This window comes from Falco naumanni, chromosome 2, assembly GCF_017639655.2.
Source record: "Falco naumanni isolate bFalNau1 chromosome 2, bFalNau1.pat, whole genome shotgun sequence".
In the NCBI taxonomy this organism is placed as follows: domain Eukaryota; kingdom Metazoa; phylum Chordata; class Aves; order Falconiformes; family Falconidae; genus Falco; species Falco naumanni.
The window spans coordinates 82,953,977-82,977,555 of record NC_054055.1 but is presented as its reverse complement, the minus strand read 5'-3'; positions in this window follow the sequence as shown (position 1 = coordinate 82,977,555).

Sequence of the window (23,579 nt, the reverse complement as noted above, 5' to 3'; positions counted from 1 at the left end):
ATTACTTGTGCCATTACATTTATCAGGTTATTCAGATGCACACTTGACCACACTGACAAATCCTAATAAAAACAGAGTGCCAAACAGAAAAAGGAAAAAAGTTATACAAGATAAAAAGGCTATAAGGTCAAAAGCTCTTTGAGATAGTTACAGAGCATGGTCAGGTTTATACCCTGAAGTACTAAAAGGTTAGTAAGTGTTTGACAGTGCTAAGTTTGGTCTTTAGCTCTTTTTGCTAGAGGTAGCTTCTCTTGGTAACCACAAGCATCTGTCTCTATCAGGAGGCTCAGTGAACCAAAGCAACATAAAACTTCTGCCTTCAACGTGACTTTCATGGTTTCCTTCTCAGTTTGCTTCATTTTAAGGTACTTTCTCTCTGGTGTCTTCAGACAAATGCAATGTGAAGCGTGCCATGGACTGTTAATGCTACCACCTCAGCTAAACAGAGACAAGCTTTGCTTTGGGGTAGTGTCAGTTTAGAAGAGTTCCACTTAACAGCATACATTAATACATAACACAAATAACACTATATTCTCAAAATATGCCAGTGGTACTTCACTACTGCTTATTTCCTGAGAACAGCTATGAAAAAAACCAAAATGCTAGTAATTTAAGCTTCAAATTGAAGGCAGCACTGTGCATCCATCTAAATGTGGGCTCCTTGTAACAATAGCAAATGCTCGGTATCTTCTTTTGCAGACACTGAAACTGAAGTTCATCTTATGCAGCTTCATGTAAGTTAGACACTTGACCAAGCCACTGATGTCCCCTCTGTAGCCAAAGGAGAGGGGAAGACACTTCCAGAGGACAAGTCCTTCCAGTTTACATTGCCTGTGTCCACAGTGAGCTAAGATGAAAAGCCTGTATTAGTGACTGAGCCTTTAGAGAACCCCACCTTCTCTGCCAGTTATATTTTAACTGAGCAATAGATGTCCCTGCTTTGTAAGATTTGCATTAAGGAACCTATTTATTTTATAGTTCACCAAAAAAATGTCTGTTTGAAGTAATTTTATTATTTTTTTTTGCCAGGCCTTGTCACATATGTTTTCTCTTCCCCAAACCACATACTGTTGCTCACCAGTTACTCCTGTTTCATGCAATAGATAGAACTTTCTTATACACTGAACAACACAGCAAAGGAATTAAGTTACTCGTGGAGGGTAGCATTCCCATCACTGGAGGATGTTAGACACAAGCTGGTCATTAAGGGAGGTTTCAGTGTAGCTGAACTTGGAGAACTGACAGTATGGATGACTTACTGAGGTTCCTTCCAGCCCAATTTCCTATATGTCTCTGGAATCACTAAAACACCAAAAGTATAATTAATCCAAACTGGCTGAAAGATGGGAAAAAGGGTTACTGCATTTAAACAGTGACTGTTTATTGCGGGGGTGGAGGGGTGGGGGGAAGAAACCCATGCATTTTTTATGTTCCTACCATGTTGTGCTGATTCCCCAGTCCTGAAAAGCTTATTTCAAGATGTTAGTACTGTATTACATGACAGCCTGCTGCTTCCAAAACTCAGAATTCCTGGGGAGCTGCAGTCTGCAGTTAAGATTTGAGCATGCAGAAAGGACTGTAACTGAATTTAGATGCATGTAACTCTTAAATTACACATTGCTGTCAAGTATTGATGTTTATACTTGATAGCTTTAATATTACTATTTATGTCTCAATAAATTATACTTGCAGAAATAAAAATGGAAAAGCCAGACTGCATTAATATCTATACTAAGCATAAATCTCAAAACATAATTGATATGGATATTAGCAGTGTAATTTCAATAATATTAAACATGCCTATGGCTTGTGATAAGATCTTCTAAATGCAGTGTACAAGCGATGAAGTGAATCAGGTAAGAAATACTTCTTGCAGAAGACCTGGTTTGAATGAATGATTGAAACTCAGGTATTGGACACCAAACACTGATTTGAAGTGAGAAACTTAAGACATTTGATGAACCAAAGGAAGCTAAACCACATTGTTTTTAATATCACACTAAAATGTGCCTTGAATTTGAGGTGTGCAGATTATTCATATAATCGTTGTGGGTTTTGCAGTGGAACACACTTGTGTTGTTTTCTCTGGAGAGGAGATAACTTCTTAGTTGCCAGTCATGCTCCACAACAATTGGAGATGGGAAACATCTCCCCAGAGTAAAAGTGTATCTCCTAAATATTTAAAAATTAGTGCACTATACCAGAAGATATCTGGCAAGTCAACTGCAAGCTTGCTGATGCCTTGGATTATGTTTCTGAAATGACAGGACACTGCATATCACCCTAAAAGGGGTTCTGTTTTTACAACAATAAATCTGTCTTCAACTCCTCTTGATGATGTAACTTACAAGAATATTGTTCGCATTATAGATTTGTGCTTAATGTGGGCTAGAGGAAGCCGAGAAGCTCATCAAATGAGCTTATCTTTTGTGTTAGGGTGAGAAGTGCTTTAAATTGTTTCAACCATGAACTCCATAGATAGTGTAGCTACCCATATGTGAAATTACATTCCATAAAACAGCAATTTCACTCAAATCCATTAACAAATTTTCTAGCCTCCATGGGTTCCAGCATGGTTTTAATTTGGGTAGAGCATCTGCAGAGGAGGAGACGATTGTTTTTTGAAAAATGTCCATGTATAGGGACAGACCATCCTGCTCTGTGGAGACGCCTGAGGTAACACTCTTGAAAAGTTGGCAGGGTTGACCCTTCTGACTCCTTGGTGAACTTTCACGTATGAGGGAATGGGGTGGTGGAGGGTGAGGGATGGAGCAGCTGTGGTGCTCTTGCTTCACTGGGTGCAGGGAAAGTAAGACCAGGGAGTGCATATAGATTAATTTCTTTTTGATATTCACCCTACAGATTCCTTTAAAAATTTCATTGCTTTACCCCCGCAATCTTTTAGTGTTAACACAATGAATTCCCTTTTCTCCAGGTTGTTTAAAGATGCTTCAAGGTGTTTGAATGGTCTTTGTGGCCTTCTGTGAATGCCATGCAGCAAAAATCTATGGCTTTGGAAAAAAATAATTATTAAAGCTTGGTAACAAATGATTGTAGAAATAAAGAGAATAAAACTTCTCTTTTAACTCCTTTTGATCAGCACTTGAGATGATTACATGAGCTGGTAAACAGAAGTTGCCTCCAATATCTCAGCATCTTCAGCATGTAGAAACTATTCAATTATCTTCTGAAATGAATGGCATATCCTGCTGGCATAGCATCATAGTAAACTTTCACTAGTCAAGACAGGCTTTCCCTTTACAGTAGGGCTACATGACTTACAAAAAATTTATGTATATATCCATAAATCATATTGGGAGACTGAAGAAAGTAGTATTGGTGGAGCTTGATGCTAGCTAGCATCTAGACAAAATTTATAACTTGGGTCATGAAATAGAAGTCCTGGGCCTGTCCATAAGTGGAAAAGTATATTTTGGGCTTGATAAGATAAGTAAATGTTCTTGCTTGGATGGTATGCTTATCCATCACTTGCAGTTTAGACAACTTATATGTTTCATGTGTGTTTATATCCCGGGAGACTTGTTCCGCATGATTCAGCCTATTTACTAGGGTGTTTTAAAATGACATCACATAATATCAGAGTGCTACAGACTGCACAAGCTAGCAGTTGACTTCTGAGTAGAGTTTAATACTGATTTCACATGCATGGAGCCACTCTAGAGCCAGCCAAAATAAACAGGAAGCCACTCGTTGTCTCAGAATTAGATTTAAATCCCTAACTGATTTGGCTCTACATTACCTAGAGGCAGCTGACCTCTTCCTATCCAATACTCACAACTGAGGTTATCAGCATGACAAAGCTTTTTTAATGTAAAAGACATACAGACATCAAAGAGGGATTTTCTGAGAAATGTTTCTTATTCTGGGCTGGTTTTCCTTCTGCCATGAATGTAAGAGCTCAGGTTAGCTAAACTCTCCATAAATGCTGCAAACACCTTTTTCAGAGTTCAGATATTTGAGGAGAGACTGGAGCAAGGTAGAGATGGGTTGTTGTTTGCAAGCTGTAATGAAGTCATGGGATCAGACCAAGTTGTGACTCTACAGGCTGGCAGTGACCTTACGAGATTCATCTCCTTTAACTATGGATGTACTGAAGTGTAACATTTCACCCAGATTAGTTTCTTTTAAATGAATGTGTGGCTAAGGGAGTTGGGAAGAAACTCCTTGTGCAGCTGCCTTTCCTTCAACTAAATGTGAAGAATGAGAACACCTAGCTCACACTTGACATTTTGGGTAAATTTTGCCTATTTTTATATTTACATTTTTGAAAATGTTTGCCATCTAGTGAATTCCTGTACTTTTATCTGACGACTGAAATACAATAATTAACAATCTGCCATGTATAAGGTAAAAAAAAAAAAGCCCCTCATAAAAATCCCATTTGGAGCTTTATCTTCAGCTTCCTTTTCATCTTGCTCTTGGATATCTTAGAGGGGAGAAGTAAAACATGACAGACAGAACTGCTCTGGATCTCAGACCACCATCTGCATCCTCAATTTACCGCTGTTTTTTTCCGTTTTCCTTTTCTCGCCTTCTGTTACCATTACTTGCCAGATCTGAGATCTTATTATTCCTTTCCTCTCCCGGACTCCGAGCAAGAACACAGTGCATGGATCAGTGTCTGAGTATTTCCTTATAGATCAGCAGCCTTGTTGGCTCCCATGCATGGAGAAGTTTGCATTTCCCAGTGGTTTAGTGCTGTGATTTTTCACATTTGTCTTTCAGGCAGTTCTTCATCTCAGGCCTAATGGGCCCAGTCAGGCTTGCAGCTAAGGACATGCACGCCAGGAGGTGAGCAGTAAGCCTGTTGCCTTTGAGAGAAAGGCTTCAAGGATTTATTCTCCAGGGCTCCAGGTGTTTAGTGAGGTATTCTAAAAATCCATCGCAAACAACTCCGAAGGTGCTGCCATGTCCCTAAACCCAGCTCCCTGGCACAGAAGTTGGAGGGCAGCAGTGTGACTTGTGAATACAGGGAAACAAAACAACACAGCAATTGCTTTATAACAAGCAGAAACTCACAGGCATTAACTGAGAAACAGAAAGGTCAAGAGAACAGACTCTTGTCACATGCATCTAGCTTGCTTCCTGATTCCTGTTCGTCTTTTTTTTTTCCTTCCACAATGTCATAATTTCTGGCAGACTCTGCAGTCTGATGGTGTTACAATGACATTTTTTTTTTTAAGGACATCTCCCTTTGGAATGTTGTTGTGTGTGGTTTCTTTGTTCGGTGAGCAGAATTTGCCTGCCAGCGAGACAGAATCTCATTTAGTTACAAAATACACTGATTCTCTTAATGAAGTTGTGGATCTGTTCTGCAAAGAAAGCACAGATGAGGGTCTCCTCAGCTTCTCTCTGCAAGGTGATTATGGTTCATTTAAAAAGTACAAAAATTCTCTGAGGCACCAACTCCTTCAGGTTTTTAGCAGATTTGTTGAATTATACCTAACAAAGGTTTCATAAATTGGCACTGCATTCCATCCTGAAAGAAAGGCTTCAGTTTTTTGGGGGTATTTTTTAGTCTTCATTTATCACATTACTACTCTGCAGGGGGTTGCCTGAGCAAAAAGAATTAAGTTGTGTCACTTGAGCATGCATTTTAAATTAAGATGGGGTCACTCTCTTCTGTGTTTAGTAATTATCGGTTGCTTGAAGCACACAAGAAGATGTTGTCAGACAGGTAGACTTGAGATTTCTGGCAATGGAAACTGGACAAATCTTAAAACTTGTTATGTCACACAGTTAAACACTTGTTCTCTTTTTTTGATGCCACATAGGGGTATTCTTTATGCACTTTGGCTTTTCCTATAAAGATGAATCTGGCAATCATTCACAGAGGCATTTATCCTTGCTTTCTTGTATTAATTCAGCTCCTCTCCCTCATAATTTCAGTTTTAAAAATATTTAAACTACTTAACTACTGCTGCTCATTCTAGCCACACTGGTGACTTCTTATCATTGTGTGTGTATTCTATCATTTGCACAGCTCTGGAGTGGCAGAACTTCCTATCTTGTAACATCCGTGTTACATATTCATCATGTCTGTTTGAAAATCTACCCCTTTTTGGCTCTTTGAATGTATTCTTTTTCTTATTAGAAATACAGCTGCTGTTGTTTTTACTCTGTTGCAGGAGTGCCTATAGGACCCAGATGAGACCAGCAGAGCACTGAGCTAAGCACAGAAGAGTTTACATAATACGTCAATCTCTGCCCTCAAAAGCTTATGAGCCAAATAAACAGGACCAAGAACAGGAGGAATGAAGAGAGGTGAAGTGACAGGCCAAGGTCATACAACAGACATTGGTGACACCAGTGGGACCAGAATGGAGGTTTTCTGAGTCCTAGGATAGCACCCTGTTGCACCAAGCATGGGGTATTTTACAGAGAAGATCCCTAGGCTCTCAGGATCCAATTATTTTTTTGTTGCCTTCCCTCTGCTCCCCTTACATGTGATCAGCAGCAGCTGTGGTGCTGGCTATTGCCAAAGTAGTAAATAGAGTCTTCTATCCCCACTGAAAGGAGAGTGAATGATGTAATTTGGCTCCTTTTCACCCCTGCTGGCTGCCAAGACATTATTTCTGTATCAGTGCACATGGCCATTTGGCATCAAACAAGACCCCTCTCTTTGTGTAAGTGGAGGCAGGATGTTAATTCTTTTTGATGTACCAGTAACATATCTGAAGCGGTGCAACAGCATTTCTTTCAGGAGGCAACTGATTCTCAGTGTTCCCTAACAAAAAAGGAGTGTGAGCTCCTTTCATTGCATGTGGAGCAATGGAGTAGGTAACAACATACCTCCTTCAGTACAGCCCTACTAACCACAAGTGAATTTTCTTGTGTGCTTTTAATTTCAATGGGATAGCAAGGCTGTTTGTTTTCCTTATTGTGGTAGTTCTGCTTCAGAGCACCTCTGCATTGACTCATTAAACTTTTTTGTTGTACAACTTTTAAATTTGAGCAGTGTCCCTTTTAAAAGCTGGAAAAAGGATCCAGAATCTGCGTAACATATGAAGTCATATGGCACACACAAGGCCGTATTTCTGCCTACTCTGCCTCTGTCTTCTGACCATATGAAAATATTCTTACTCCAGTGGCTTTACATCAGATCATTAACTTTGGTTTATTGCCTGTGAAGACACTTCTATGAATTTTCCTTCTGGATTTCTGTGAACAGGGACAATCTGGAGGAAAGGGAGGGGAAGGAAAGCAATTGCCTTCTAATGCCAGTCCAGATTTATGTGTTTGCCTGGCTTGTGTAAGGCTTGGAATTACTGTGTTTCTTCCTTGACACCTCCTGCTCCTCACATTGAATGGGGTGATGGTATCGGAAAATCTTCCCCCGCCCCCCCCCCCCCCCCCCCCGGGAAAATAAAGGAGAGTCCTGGACAAATGAACAATGCCAGTGGAAGTGTTAGAACCAGCAAGCAGGTGATTGCAAGTACCTTTTGCACTCTTGTCTGCCTCTATAAGGAAAGAAAGAGGCTGCTTTCATTCAGGTAGGACAGACCTACCAAAGTAACTGGGTCTGCAGTCAGGTTAATAAAAAATATGCACTATTCTGTCTCAGTTGGAATGGGCTAAAGAGTGCTTGCACTTTTGTGTCTACCACAACAGAAAATTCAGAGTGAGAGTACAAGCTGGTTCAGAGCCTCTCCCCAAGGCTGTTCCTCTAACCAGGACCTCAAAAAGGCATAATTTTTGAACTGCACATTAATTATCAGCTTGACAGTTCTCTTCTATTTTTACTGTATTTTCAAGTTGGCTTACCTGCGTTACTAGAGGCAGACTCACATGTCTGTTCACAGGAATGTTGCTAATGAATGGTTGAAGGTTTTCCTTGCCTTTGTGAGCTGACACAGAGGCTCTCTCCTTCCTTTGCTGTTTGGCAGTCAAAGCAAAGGAGGCAGGCTGGGCATGCCTGCATCTGTAGCATCCAGACTCTCTAGTAGTTATGTTTATTGCTCCACACTCAAGAGTAAATCCAGTGAGTACTTGAGCATCCATAAGTGTCTCTGGCACTGGAGAGCAGTGATAACTGAGACGGTTCCAGTTTCAGGCCTCACATGCAGATGGGACTGATCAAAAAGTTCTAGGGCTGGTGTCCAGGAGCAGCCCAATCACCAAAACAGACTCTATGGGGCATGACTGCCCTGCACCCTGTCCTGCTAGGGTATGGGATTGCTCCTTATTCCAATACTTCATCCTCACCGTACCAGTGTCATGGGACTGATCTGCAGAGGTGCAGCTCAGCAGCACAAAGAGCAACACAGCAGAGCCTCAACCTCTTCTTATGCTTCAGGATGAAACCTGGTCAGGCAGAAGGCTGGGTTTGTCCCTCCATGCGCAGAGAGAAATTCAATTTCCTACTTCTCTCCCCAGTTAAATATCCCCCCTTAAAAAAACCACACTTGGTTGCACCATCTATATCCATTTCTCACACTAATCTTTTATTTCCTGAGTAGCTTCTCCTTCCTTCTCTCCCTCCCACTGTGAAAATGTTTTATTAAAGATTTTTTCCCCAAGAGAAGAGGTGTGTGGCTAAGAGATAAGCATGTATGCATAGCTTTCCAGTAACAGGATCGCTGCAGCCAGTCAGAGCTGATCTGTTACAAGAGGACTTAGACTCCTGATCTCATCTTGGAAGAAGCACTTGTCCCAGAGTGAGTATAGAGTTTTGTGACTTAGGGGTGAGGCTGCTCTTTCTGTGGAAAAGGAGCAGAGTTCAGAAGAGAGCCACAGATGATCAGGCTTTTGCTTCTGCTGTTTCTGGGGCAAGGAGAAGGTATGCTACTGATGTGAGGGGTTGTCCCATCATGTTTTGCTGCCACCCTGGACACTAATACCTTGTTTGGAAGTAGGCTGGCCACCAGTGGGGGAAGTTGATGGTAGTCACTGATGCCTTCAGGCAGCACCTGCTTTGCAGGTGCCTAGACATCAGCACGTGTGGGCAAGCAAAACAGCTTCAGAAAGTGTGTCCCCAGAGCTTGCTCACTGCTTCCATCAGAATTGCTCTTGGCCAGTATGGCACTACCAGTTTGTCAAATGCCCACCTCTGGCTGCGTATGCAGAGACACCAGCAATTCAGCTTGTCACTGCCTCTCATTCCTGACTGTCTGCTGCTTCAGCTTTGTGTCTCTGTCTGTACCACTTTCAGAGGGTTGCCTGTGGTAATCACTCAGCCAAAATTTCTGCTGACTTGTCCAAATAAGTTTTCATCCTGTCAAAAAAGTATGGATACTCTGTTCATTTAATAATTCGCTCAGGCAGAATCTTATGTAATAACATTCATAACACCCTTTTTCCTTAACTTCCTTTGCTGCAGTGAGACCTGGGAATGACAGCTGTGGATCTAAATACTGCCTGTCTTAGAAATGAAGGTGAAACTCAACTGACACGTGTTAGATTCAGCAATGGCATTAATGGCAAGAACCAGAAGCTGTGGAAAAGGTTGTAAAACCAGCTCAAACTTTCATTGAGGAAAAAAACTGGATGATGGGTTGGAAGCAAATACAAGTTTTGGAAAAGAAAGGATCATCTGATCCAAACATCACAACCGTCCTCAACATCTGAACTTCATTTGGCACTGCTTAAAATGAAAACTAAACCAGTGACAGGTCTGGAAACTCCTGAGCTATGGATCCGAGGAGGAAGGTTCACATCTACAATCCAGAACTGGAGCCAGATGTAACTTGTGGAGCAGAGCCTTTTCCTGTACAGTAAGGTTTAGATGTACTTCTCTTTGAGCTACCTCTGGGGCTGAGACAGACAGTAATAGGCAACATGTCTTTTCAGGAGTCAGCTGGCTCTCCCCCTTAATGCTTGTGTGAGAGAGACAGACAGGGACCTGTTCTCAGCCCTGCCTATTTCTGTATTCAGGGCACAACACAAGATGCACAATATCTGCTCTGTCCTCTGTGCCAGAGGTGATGTCCTCAGTCACTTGGCAGTAGGGAAGGCTTTCCTCTCTGGTCTGTGCATGTGTGGGTGTTTGCATGCATGCATGTGTGTGTGGCTAATATCTCAGCTCTAAAACCCTCCACATTTTATACGAAGAATTCAAAACCCCCATCTTCAGGGCTGGCTAATTTGGTGTGTCTTCACTAACAACCTATAAGCAAAGCCCTGCAGCCCCATGAATACTCTAGCTGGAGCTGTGCTTCTTACATCTCTGCCATAGTCAGAGAGGGTCCTAAGTACATCAGTACAGCACTGTAACAAATGCTACAATTATTCTTGCATAAGGCACTGTTTAAAAGACACTTCTTTTATCAACCAGTGCATTTCAATGGGATTTATTTCCCCTCTCCTACTACTCATTTACTTCTCCCCTTTTCATTGCAATAAAGTTCTGAACAAGGGCCAGGGGGTGGTGGGGGTGGTGGTGCGGAATCTGGATGTCATTTCCAAATGTTGTAGTAAATAATTCACAGTAATATAAGGAGAAATTGCTTTTTGTTGACTTCAGCTCATGCAGAGCATTGCATGCAGCTCAGCTCTGCTAAACATGGTCAGCTCTGGATATACAAATTTAAAAGTCTGTTTTCTGTTTCAACCCTGGCTGATTTCAAATAGGGTATGATACGACTAGTGTCTGATACCAGCACAGAGTGGGGTAATGTGTGGTACAGCTGGCTGAGGTAAACACAGGACAGTTACTCCTTTGATCTCAGGCCCTTTCCTCCTTCGCTGCTTTTGTCACTGAAAAAAAGAAAACAGAGAAGTGAAATGTGAAGCCTTCCAGTTGCCTACAACTGTTAACCAATTTATCTTTTTTAAGGTAGAGGAAATAGGAGGGTAAAAAAAGGTGAAGGCAGGAGTATGTCTTAATCTACAGAAGATCTAGGTCAGCAAATAAATGTAATCACTCTTAGAGTTACTGCAATCTAAGTCAGTCATGTTAACCTGTTGAACCAATGACCCATGGCTCCCACCTCAGGTGTGGCTGGAAACACTAGTTTGAACAATGCCCAGGACTGCAGAATAAGCACAGTCTTCCTAATGCTGTGAACAGTGATTGAAAAACATCTGGATTATGAAAACTAAACCCAGCAAAACAAATGGGAAAACAGCAACCCCTGTCTCTGCAGCTGGTTGACAGAACATTAATTCTGATTCCATTCAAAACATTGATATTTGCTTAGTTTCAAATCTGAGCTGAAGCAGACAGGCTAGAGTTACTGGACTTAGCATCATAACGTGTGCTTTTTAAAGTTGCTTTTAATCTTTTTGATCCATGACAGGGTAAAATAGTGGGATCCGACAGAGCTGGCAACTCTGCAATGGATAATCTGGCTTGTAAATGCATTGTCTTGGATTACCAAGTGGCTCAAGGAGAAAAAAGGTATTGGCAAAGGGGGGTTCATACTATTAATTACATTTCATATAATGGTTTGCTGAATACAGTGGTTGCACAATATTGAGAGGAGGAGGAGGAGGGAGGAATCTTTCTGCTTGTATTCCATACTTCTTAAAATGACAGCACAATTTTTTATGTAGCACCACACGTTCTCTGTGTTTATTATTGTTTTGATAGGTAGCTTGCAAAGTAGGGCTCATGAGATGATTTGAAGATAATGACTCTGACATTATATGACCTTTAGGTACATTGACAGCCACTCCAGACTGCATGCTATTTTATCAATAAAAGAATATTTTTTTTGGCTGGGGAAGTCTGTTGATGGAAGAGGTTTAAATGTAATATAGCCAGAATTATAGTCAAATGAAGTGACAGTCCTTGTGGAACTCGCTACAGGGGACATGAGATGATTTCTGTGCATGATAATGCATTTGCTTTTAAATGCCATCGCTGGATTGATAATTATAGAATTCTTCATATTGTGCCTGGCAGGGAGTCAAGGCTGAATTTTACCAGTCTTTAAGAGTGTGAGATAGAAGAGCGTGCTGTAAAACAGAAGAGTTTAGTCAGTTTGTGCACGCAGCTGCTGCATGTATTTAAGATGTTACAAGAGAGAGTTTAGTCTTGTCTTTTCAGAGTCAGCATAAAGCCTGATGATGTTTTATTAGCACTCAACATATTAGCAGGAAGGCTTTTAAGACCTCTTTTTTGCAAATGATCCATAAGTGACCACCACGCAAAGCCTGTCTTTTCCCAGTTTGGTTAGGTATGTGGTAATTGGTTTAATTCCATGTATCCAGCTTTTACTGCTGCCATTTTTAGATGCAGAGGAATGTTTGAAAGTCCCTTCATTTCAATTTCAAAATTCAGAGATATACAGTGAGGAGGAGAAAGCATCTGGAGCAGCATGAAGATATTCGGTATCTGTAGCAGGCAGAGGATGGAGAAGAGGAGGGATTCTGCTGGCCATGTTCTACCACCAACTTCCTCAATCAACTTATTCTGAAAAAAATATTAGGTGGAAATTTTAAGAACACCGTGACCTAGGCAGTGAAAAGTGAAACAAAAAAAGACATGAAGACATAATTGTGTTTTCTGTATTAGGTACACTGAAAATCATGGTGCAATTGCCCAGATACAATCAATGTCATCAGCACAGCTCCCTTCACTGATTGCAAATACTCAATGTGTTTGCTTCTGTGTACCACATTCCCCATGTAATATGGGTTAAGTCTTGTGAATTCTGCTGGTGAAGAGTGGGATTTTTTAAGTGCCTTAGTGATTCAAATATGCCAGTGTTGACTCAAAGTAGGATATCTGCTTTTAAGCAGGTAAAAAGTAAATTAATCAAAAATGAAAGCCCTTTTTGGGTGGACAAGCTGCCTGTGATCCCTTAGATAAATATGATGAATGGTTCGAGTAAGAAAAAAAAGAGAGAGATTCTCCTAAGGATATAAATATGTTTTATTTGGCCTTTAAAAACACAGTTTTGATATTATTTCATTTCAAGATGGTAACTTTTTTGTTTAAAAATTGTCCTGATTATTTGTTGGGACTCTAAACCAGGGTCCTCAAACTTTTTAACCAGGGGGCCGGCACGCGGATGCAGTGGCAGGCAGTCATCTATGGCTGCTTGGTTTCCGCCCCAACCCCCGGCAGGGGTGTGTGTGTGGGTTCTGTAAATACGGGTGGCTGGACTGAGGACCCTGGGGGGCCGTATCCGGCCCACGGGCCGTAGTTTGAGGACCCCTGCTCTAAACACTAATCACAACACAGCTTTTCCTTTTGTATCAGATAAATTTCCACATTCATCCAAAATTTTCTCTCTCATTCCTGACCCACAGTGTCTCAGTTTGGGAACTAAACCAAAAATGCATTATTCATCCAGCCCTTTTCAAAATCCTGTCTATGATCATCTAAGACTGGGGGTACACTGAGGACCTTCCTAAGTCATTGGCTGCAGGGACAATGAATGCCAGAAAGAGAAGATGGCAACTTCCCTGAGGCTTCTCCAGAGTTGTTGAGAACCACCAACAAAAGAAAGTCTGCACTCGTCATTTCTTAGCAGCAAAAGCAATGGCCCAAGAGAAATCAAGGCAGAAGAACCAAAAACTCAGCAGAAAAAGAATGAGAAGAAACAGACAGAGCAAAACCCCCCATCCTTCCACAGAAAGCAGGTGAGGAAGAGGCACACTAAAAGCAGGACAACAGCAAGTCTGTTGACACAGTGTGCCAGCGCAGAAAGCTTAAAACGTGAATGGCAGGTAGTTTGGCAGTCGTATCTGCAGCATGAGATGTCACACGGGCAAAGCTGAACAGCCATGATGGAAAATCTGCCTGCCTAATAAAGATCAGTTCCTTGAAAGAACAGGTTTTTGTGGGACAAAAGATCTTTTAAGCTGCCTGGACATCGTTGCAGTCTTACTCAGAGCCACATTGCAGAAAATGTTTTGGGACACAATGAAGATGGAATACAACATACATACAAGAACACTGTAGTTGTATATGCGCTCTTGTTTCTTTACACTACTATGTTAATGGGCTGTTTGCTGATAAAAAAACCACGCTTACTGTGCACTGAATCCATTTCTAGTTATAAGTTAAAAATTCTTCTCTTAGGAAGATCCCTCTGTATTGTGCAGGTGTGTGTGGAATCCTGAGCATTTTAGTGACTCTACATCTTCTTATTTTAGTTGGAGATGTATGAAGTAAAATTTCTAAATCAAAATGAATAACTTTAAAAATGTCATGAATTTCAAGAGCTCTGAATTTTAGAGGTATGCAAATAACGTTCTTCAATTCCTTGGCAAATGTAAAACATACCATCTCCAGCTGATGATATTTTTAGCAATTAGGTTTTTTCTAGGCTGAAAATGAAACCAGCAATTTCTACCAGAAAGTTAAAACCATTTAAAAAACTCCAATAAAAATGGGTCTTTCTTTCCAAATGAGAAGCTGTTTATAACATGAAAATTAAAACATTTTGTTTCAAAATATGAAAATGGAATATTTGGACCTTCTTATGGAGTGAAATATTTTATTGAAACTGAGATGAATGGGTAAATATTTCAGTGTCACAGAATCTGAATTTCTTCACTGAAATAAAATTTTATTAAGAAATATTAGCTTTGCCAAGCTCCTTTTAGCTTTCAGTGGACACGACTGATATATGTTTATTAAAGAGAGATAATTGTTTGTGTACATAAATCTGGAATTTGCAATATAATATCAGTTTATGGTGTTGTAGTGATTTTTTTTTTTAATGAAAGATACTAGGTCAGTGGTGTACTGTAGTTTCTTAATAAGCAGCAAGAGTGAAGTCAATAGGTACACCAGATAAGGGAATAGAGCAGAGCGAAGACACTGTGAGGTATTAGTTGCTGTAAGTTTGCTTACTGTCAGCGTCACAATTACAACAGTAACTTACTGAACTAGTTCAGCTTACATGGCTCAGTTTTCCTCAAATAAAACAGCTGTTGATCTGACCAGGAACTGCCTGATTCTCTTATTCTTATTAATTATCTACATTCCTATACACTTCGCTTTGCAGACAGTTTTATTTTCATACATCAGTTTCTTTCACAAAGCAAAATGTAATAAAGCTGATACATTTTTCATGGCACTTCTTCCACTTTCACCTTATTTATTTAGTTAGTTATTTATTTAGTAAGTTAGTTAGTTATTTTAAATTGATATATGTCTTCTAAACTGTTAAATCAGGAGTATAGACAGCCAGCTATCTATGTTGGTAGGATATGTAGAGCTAAGCTGTTGGCCAAGGACAAACTTTATCACCATCAGGCCATGTGGTCTGTGAATGACCAAAGCCTTGTTTCGAAGTCTTTTGTGACTGATGGTTAGATTCTCCAGTGTCTAATTTGTCATAAGATCTGACTGAAGATTATCCCTACAACAGACATTTTCATACCACCTGCTCCTTCTCTCCTTCTTCCCGTTTCTCTCAATCTTTGATGTCTAACAAGGTGCTCTAACACGTGCTCATGTTAAACTTATTCTTCTGTGGCAACACTATGAGATCTTGACCCTTCACCAGCAATCCTTTCTTCCTAGTTCTAGAAGGACTGGTTGTTTTCAAACCTTCATACCTTTGCAAATCTGGTTGAAATCAGCCAAGATTTTAAAAATTGTTTGGCATAGGAAACAACCTGAGTTCCAGACAAACATTCCTATAGACACTCACATCTAAACATATGCAGCATGAAACAAGGCTAACACACCTCAGAGGCACCACATTCCATGTAAGTCAACACTTCTGGAGCTATTGAACATTTGTGTGAACAGTGACAAATATTAGGTTTCTTGTGGCTTAGGAGTTTCCTTATTATAACTTCATTGTAATGCAGGCAGGCATTAAAATCAATGGAAGTCAATGACTCTGTGATGAACCCATTGGCAAAGCACACTTGAAAGTTCCCTCCCCAAAAATAAATGAAGAAATCAAGCAGTGAGGTGGAAGGGTCAAGTTCTTCTCATGGACCGGTATGTGATTAAAAGACAGGGAATATATCTAAGTATAAATGCTCAGTTATCACCGTGCAAAAAGTGCTGCAAGGGATTGCCACTGAGATCTGTGCTGGAACTTGTCCTCTCCAATGTATTAGTGAATGATATGGAAAGGAGAACAAAGAGGAAAAGTGAAACCTTTGCTGAGGAGTGATAAAAACTAAAATTGACTGTGGAGACTTGCAGGACAATGTCTTGATGGTGAGCGATGGGCAATAAAACAGCAGGTGAAATTGTCTTTTGATCAGCTGAAAACCTGATGCACATGTAGAAAAATAATCCCACTTATACATGAAGAGTGACAAGTCCCACAACAGATGCTACCATTCAAAGGATAAGATGTTCATATCAGCATAGGTAGCTCTGTGAAAATAGTTCACTGTTCAGGGTCAGTCATACACTGTGCTAGAAATTGTTTGCAAAGAAAGAGGAAAGAAAATAACAGGAAAAAAAAAAAAGGATAGGAAAACAAAGCATGTCTTGAAGTCAGCAAATCAAGCAGCGATGCACCTAAATTTTACAGTTCTGGTCTTGTCTTCTCTAGAATCAGAAAACGACTAACAGAAGTACTAAGAAGGCCAACACAGATGACTGTTGTTGTGGAATAGTTTCTGTACAATAAGAAACTAAATAGAATAGTTACCTTCCATGAGGAAAACAGACAAGATAGAAGTGATTTCCAAAATCATAGGCGATGCTGAAACAGGAGAAATTACTTTTTATACCACAGGAGTGTCTCTCAAATGAAACTGTCAAACTAAGGTTTTAAAAGAAACAGGCAGGGTTTTCCACACAGTGCATAATTAAACAGCAGAGCTTATTGCCACAGGGTGTTGCAGAAGCCAAGAGTATAAATTCATTAAGAAAGCAATTAGACAAGCCCACAAATGAAAACTCCATCCATGGTTACTGAACATCAAGATGCCAATCCACTTCAGGTCTAAAAAGTCCCTGTTTCACATTTGCCCTGATCTGATATTTTGTCCTTAAGCTACTATTACTGTTTGACACCAGACATGGGATACAGGGATAGACAGAATTCTGGTTTGGCCTATTATAACCTCCCTTATGGTCTTAACTGTAATACAGAGAAACAGGAGGTGAGATGATCAAGGTTATTTATGAGATAGCCATCAAAAGTAGAATTAGAACTCAAAATCTTTTTCTTTTCTTGACCCATTGACATGCTGCTGGGGGAAACTTCTTCTTTATTTCTATATTCTACTATTCTGCAAGACCTGTTTTCATTTTTTATAAGTTGCAGTTTGCAACTAAGTACCTCCAAGTCAGTCTGAGACCATTTGGATGGGAGCTTGGCTTTTGGGAAATATGTGTGAATATAAACAGATCAAACAGAATTTACCACAACCTTGTGCATCACTTCTGAATTTTGGCTGAAATCTCAGGAGGCAATTATCTGGTGCAACAGGGAAAAAACCTGCTAGTAGTGCTCCAAGGCCACTGGAAAATCTAAATTCTCTTAATCCTCTAGGGAATTAATTGGAAAATATGCAGTTATAGAAACGTTTTTGGATCTCTGGAAACAATTTTGTCTATACCAGCTTGCTTAAGAACTAAAATGGAGTTGAATGTTTGAAGAGTTTCAAAGACAGAGATAATAACTGACATTTTTCCAGAAAATGATTGTATCGTTAGTGCTGTGAGGGGCTTCAGATAAGAAGGTATCTGCAACAGCTGTAGCAAAGAAACTTACTGAAAGTAAGCTGCTTCCTAATAAAGAAAATAAAAGGCACTGGAGGCTCAGACCAAAGCTGCAAATCAATGAATCTGTGATCCAAGTGCACATTTTAGTCAATGGGAGTGGACCTATGTACATGAAAGTGAATGTGGCCTCTGGAGTCCACTCGGGCATTTTTAAATTTAATTATAGCCTAAATACCTCTTTTCATTGGGAAATGAAAAGGTTTTTAGAATGTCAAGCCTCCTTACTGGTGCTCTCACTAGTGCCAGGGGATATTGTGACAATAGGGAAAAGAAGATAGCTACTGTGTGTTAATTATTTTATATTCAATTACAAGCATACAGTGCAAATCAGGGAAGAATTATAAAGGAAAAAAGTATAGTCAAACAGAATACGTTTGGAGGGGGTTATTCCATTAAAGAGCCAAAGAACAGCTTAATGTAACACACTGCTGAAATTCATCTGCTTTTCATTTCTCAGAGTGCTGCAATTGCCCTCCTCAGAAGGAGAAAAATCAAACAACTGTTTCAGCACAATGGAGGAGCTGAGAGGCAGAAGGGAAGGAAGCAGCAGGCAGGTTTTGTGGGAAAGACACTGGAGACTCCAGGGCCACAGATTTCCTCTGTGTCACTTAGGCATGACTGGGAATTGATTTTTAAATGCAGTAGTAAGCAGCATAAATGGGCACTGAGTAATCTGAGAAATCAGGCATTGGAAATGCCCTTGTGCCTTAACCCTTATATTAAGTATGTCAGTTAGGCTTTTCACTGTCAGTTACGTTGACTGCAATGTACCCAAGACACTCAGGCAAAGGATTCTGAGACAAAGCCACATAAATGAGCAAAGGAGTCACAAGACAACCCCAGCTCTGTGGGACTGAATTAGACCATTCCCTATGGACCAAATAATGTGCAACTGCATAAGTACGGACCATACCTTAAAACATATATACACAGAAGTGAGAGGACAAATCTAAGCATTTCTTACCTTTCCACTGTGAATTTTGTGATGTTACCAGTGTTCTTTTTAAGGACATGTTTATGTGTAGATTGGATGTCCAGAGAAAGACCTAAACAGTTGCCACTACATTATACACAGCTCGAGTCACATGGAGGTTCAGGATGAATCCCACAAACACAGTTTTAAGATCAGTCTGTCATCTTGTATGGGTTTGCGCTAGTACCACAACAAGCATAAGAAAAAAGATGCCAGAGACAGAAGAGCAGGAGTACCTCATGCACAGCTGCAGGAATGCTCCGACATTGTATTTTGCAAGGGTCCTGTCTATGCAAGACACAATCTTGTGTCCATCTGCATTATTAAAAGTCAGACAGGCCTGCAGCTTCAGCTATGTAATGCAAACATGGTGAAACTGTAGAGTCAGTATAGCCATCAAAGGGGACATATTCCAGGAGCTCAGAGGGGATTTAGCACTTCTCCAACTCCTTTTTTTCCTGCTGACTACTTTTGTAGCATGACTGAATGGAGGGGTCACAACTGGGGCACTCATGACTTCTGGAGACCTCACCCTCTGTGGACAGCTGGCACAGGTTGATCTAACTTCTGCTATGGGACTGGACTAGCACACAGAAAGCTGAGGTCAGGCCTTCTCCTTTTGGGGCTTGACTCTGTGCTGTTGCTCAGCCACAGCTGGAAATCTGGGTCATGGTGCCTTACTTGGGATGCAGTCCAGGACTGTGCTTATTGAAGAGAGATTAATCTCTGTGTATGATTTGATCTGCAAATCATGTCAAAAGTTCATGTCTAATAATAGTGTAGCTCCACCAGGTGTTTCCAGGAATTAATCAGTCCCTGAAGTGTCTGGTTGTGACTTGATTTCTTTGAGTATAAATGAAATGACACACAAGGGTAGCTGGTTTAGACCAGGAAGTGGGTAACCATGGAGCAATGACCTGTATCTGCATGATATAAATCAGACATGGAAAACCATCCATCGAATCATCTGTATCTAACATTGAAAAGCTGTCCGCTAAAAAACATTACCTAGAGTTTTGCTTAGTCTGTGCTTTATTTTGCATTTAATGTGATGCATTTTTAAATCTACATTAATCCCAGTCACCCACCTTGACCACTAGTATCTTTGACAATGGATTACAGGCATTGTTAATTCTAAAAAAAAACCAACCCACCAATGAGATCATCTGAGAAAACATAAATGAATTTAGGTTTCTCACTGTCCTAAAACTTGCCTGTCAGCAACATCTCCATTCTCCAAAACTTCCCAGCAGTAATTGATTTTGCAATACACCTCAGAGCACAGCAGTTTTGTGCTATTTGTTGTAAATGCCAAAGTCAATGCATTACCCACATTGGCAAACTCCATGTTTTTAAACCACTCTCAGGAGTTTCCACTGAACTTGGCTCTGGCAACACACACTTGAGGACCTTTTCCCGCTCTCACCAGGGAAAACACACAGTGTCCCAGTGGTCTGCAACTGTTTCACCTCAGAAGACCTTGATCAGACTCACTCCACTGTTCAGTGGGGCCAACAGCTCAGGCAGCCAGAGGCTCGACTAAGCTGAATGAACGTCATGGCAGCCCTGACTGCTCCCCGCACCCTGCCCATGGCCCAGGACCCATGTCAGCCTCGGGGCCATCAGCCCCTGCCCCAGCAATGCTGCAGCAGGACCAGTCTCCAGCTCCCCACAGACCTGACCTGCCCGACCATGGGCCTAGCTGAGCCGGGCCCACCCATGAGCTCACATCCCAGCCTGGCCCTGGCCTGATCCTGACCCAGGGAGGCACCTGATGCTTGGGGCTGTCCCAGTGCCCCTGGCCGCTCCAGGCTGGGGGTGGGATGGGCCTGGGCTGCCAGGGCCTGCGCTGGTGCCCCTGTCATAGGGATCCTGCAGTGCTTGCAGCCCCAGGGAGCCACTGGCCTGGCTGCACCCTCATAATGGTTGGAAATGGCAGAGCCAAGCAAGGCCCTCAGACGAATGCCAGTCCTGGGCTCTAGTGACTAGCCAGCCGTGCCAGCCCCTGCAATAAGAAGATTTAGGCTTCTTCACATGCCAAGAGCTCCAGGAAAGGCATGTTGGCCTGAAAATATGTCTGCAATTCCCTTCCATTATTATTTTCCCGTTAGTCCTTAGCAGACAACTGTGAGCCTTGCCCCGGGCCTCCTTCGTACGGTGGGCCCTGGTGTGTCCCTCTGCCCTCCTGCCCCATGCTTATGCCAGTGCCCACCCCGAGCCCTGCCACCCCTGCCATGGCACCTTGCTGCTGTGTGGGGAAGGGGTGGTGCTGGAGTGGGGGTGGGATGCTGGAGGGATGCTGTGCACTGGCAGGATGGATGGCGGGTCTACTCCCTCCAAATCCAACCTCAGATAAATCCTCGCTGGGGATGCACAGCCAGGCTCCTCCTTTGCCAGGGTATAATACATTACATTCTTAACGGAAGAAAAAAAAGTTAATTACTTTCCAGATGCATTAGGGTAGTAGCTGTGAGTGCTTTCCTGCTCATCTTTTATTTATTATATATTACCTAACTGTTTAAAAATTTATTGTTGTGATGCCTATAATTGTCTGGGTTACAACAGACCATGCTTACTGTATGTTTTATTTTCAGAGCCTTTACCATATACCTTGCAAGACAGGAAACTGGGAGCCTGAATGTCATTTTGTGAGCAAGAAAAATGCTTCCCTCTGCCCAGTGAACATTTAGGACCAGACTCATTCCTTGAGAACTTCATTTTTGTATTGCCGTGTTATGAATTTCTGGCCAGAGCACTTAAGGGCACTGATATGCAAAGCTGGAAGAATCAATATTTTCCTGTTAACAGGCAAACCGTCACATAAACAAATCTGCTGAATATCTGCATGAAGTGGTCCAGCCAGCTACTCACCCCACAGGCACACTGGCATTTTTCTTTACTGTTGATAAAAATGTACCTTCTGTCTTATTTTAGTATTATAGTTATTTCTTATAATTCACTTAAATGATCTGGAGCCAGGTTCTCATTTCCTTGTGTCCATCAATACCCTCTATGCCATAAAATAATTTATGTGACAGTACAAGGAAGAGGAGAGTCTTTACTTACATTCAGAGTAGATCCTTAAAAAACTAAACAAACAAAAAAACCCCCAACAAACAAAAAACCCCAAACAACAAAAAAAACACAAGTGAAAACATGACCCACTAACATAAATCCCATTTTTACTGTTTGAGTTTTTTTCAGATATCAGTTTAAGCCCATTTATAACACTGATATACTTTTATTTACTTTATTAATTTTCCTCCTTCTTCATTTTCATGCCTTTTAATAGCACAGTTCTTCCTTGAAGCCTCACAATATCCCCAAATAGAATAAAGTGATTCCTTAAAATAAAACCTGCTTCATCACCATCTTGTCATCCAGCCTACGAGACAGTGTTTCCACTGACTTCTCTAAGCTGTGGATAAGGCCCCATATGTCTTAATTACAGAGCTTAGCATAAGCTCCTTGCACGTAGTGCAGCTTTGTCACCGTATTGTGCTGTACCATGCACCATTATTTGTAGGAGGCTGATGCCTGGAAAAAGGTTTTAACAAGGGCATCACTTGTCATATAGCAACTGACATTCCTGGCCCAAGGAGCCTGGAAGCTATGCAGGGAAGGTAGACAAAATATGTGTGGGGTGGGGAGAGACCCCTGGAGAAGGAAAGGACCTTGCTCAGCGCTGCATCAGAGATTTGGAATAGAGCTACTATGCTCCAAAATATCAATTCACAACCAATGCTATGAGAGCACTGCATTTTGAAAGTAAGCAGTCTTTACTGAAATGCTGTGACCATGTAAACTCCTTTCCCAGCATCTTCTCTGAACACTTTGCAAACCACCTCCTGACAAGTTTGACACAGGTTGCTGAACCTTGTCTTTCACCATTTCTATTGGTGTTGCATCTTTTTGCAATCATTTGCTGGCTGCCAGGGACCATTGCCATTGCATGGTTTTTTGTCTTTGGGATGTTCTTATGTTGGCCCTCTGTGTAGCTCATGTACATTGTTTCTTTCAATCTCAGTACTGAGGACAGCAGGAAGGTTTTTTTTGAACCTGGAGTTGTTTTGACCTGCTTCAGGTCAGCCTGATAACATTCCCTGAATACCTTTGGTTATTTCAATGCCAGTATGCACTTGTTGGGCATTAACAGGAGTTTGAATCCTTCCTGTCATACCAGATAAGGCTTTATTACCTTCATGTGTCACAATGACTGTGAAGCAACCATCTTTCTTAAAAGCTAACATTTTATGAGTGAAGGTTGCTGTTTTGTCACTAAACTCACAATCTCTTGAACTGTTTTCTCCCTTATTCTCATTTTTTGACCAGTGTTCATGACTGCTAGGATTTAACGTTCTCAGAGTCACTAGGCACATTTAATCCCCCACAGCTTCAAAAGAAAATAACTACGGCTGGGGAATCAACCACTGCTGACTTCTCTTGATCCTATCCCCAGGAGTCCCTGGTACACAGAAGCATTTCTCAGGGCTGAGTCTCCTTTTCTCAGCAATCTACCCAGAAAGCCTGAACCAGATGTTTCACAATAACAATATTGATGCTTTCAGTAAGCAAAACTTTAATAGCTTGTGTAACCTGAGGCTGCCTTAGGCATCATCTCATATCACAGTCTCTCATGGCCTGCTGTCAGGGGGGACGTTACAAAATCTAAACAGGCTTTATTTAGTTCAGTGTATGTGGGTATGGACTGATGGAGTTCCCTAAACTGACCTTACTTCTAATCCAAACAAAAGAAACAGGGCCGCTCAACCAAAAGAGGACTGATACCCATTCATCTATCCCTCTGCCTATTTCTCCATTCCAGGCCACACTAGACCAGGACTCTAAACAGGTCTTCCTAAATACCCTCCAAAGAAACCCACCCACCATCTAGGTGAAGTGGCAGGTTTTCTCTCCCTCCCTGATTCTTTTGCTGGAAACCATTCATATCTTTCAAGCAGAATGCCTTTGTCTTAGGAGGGC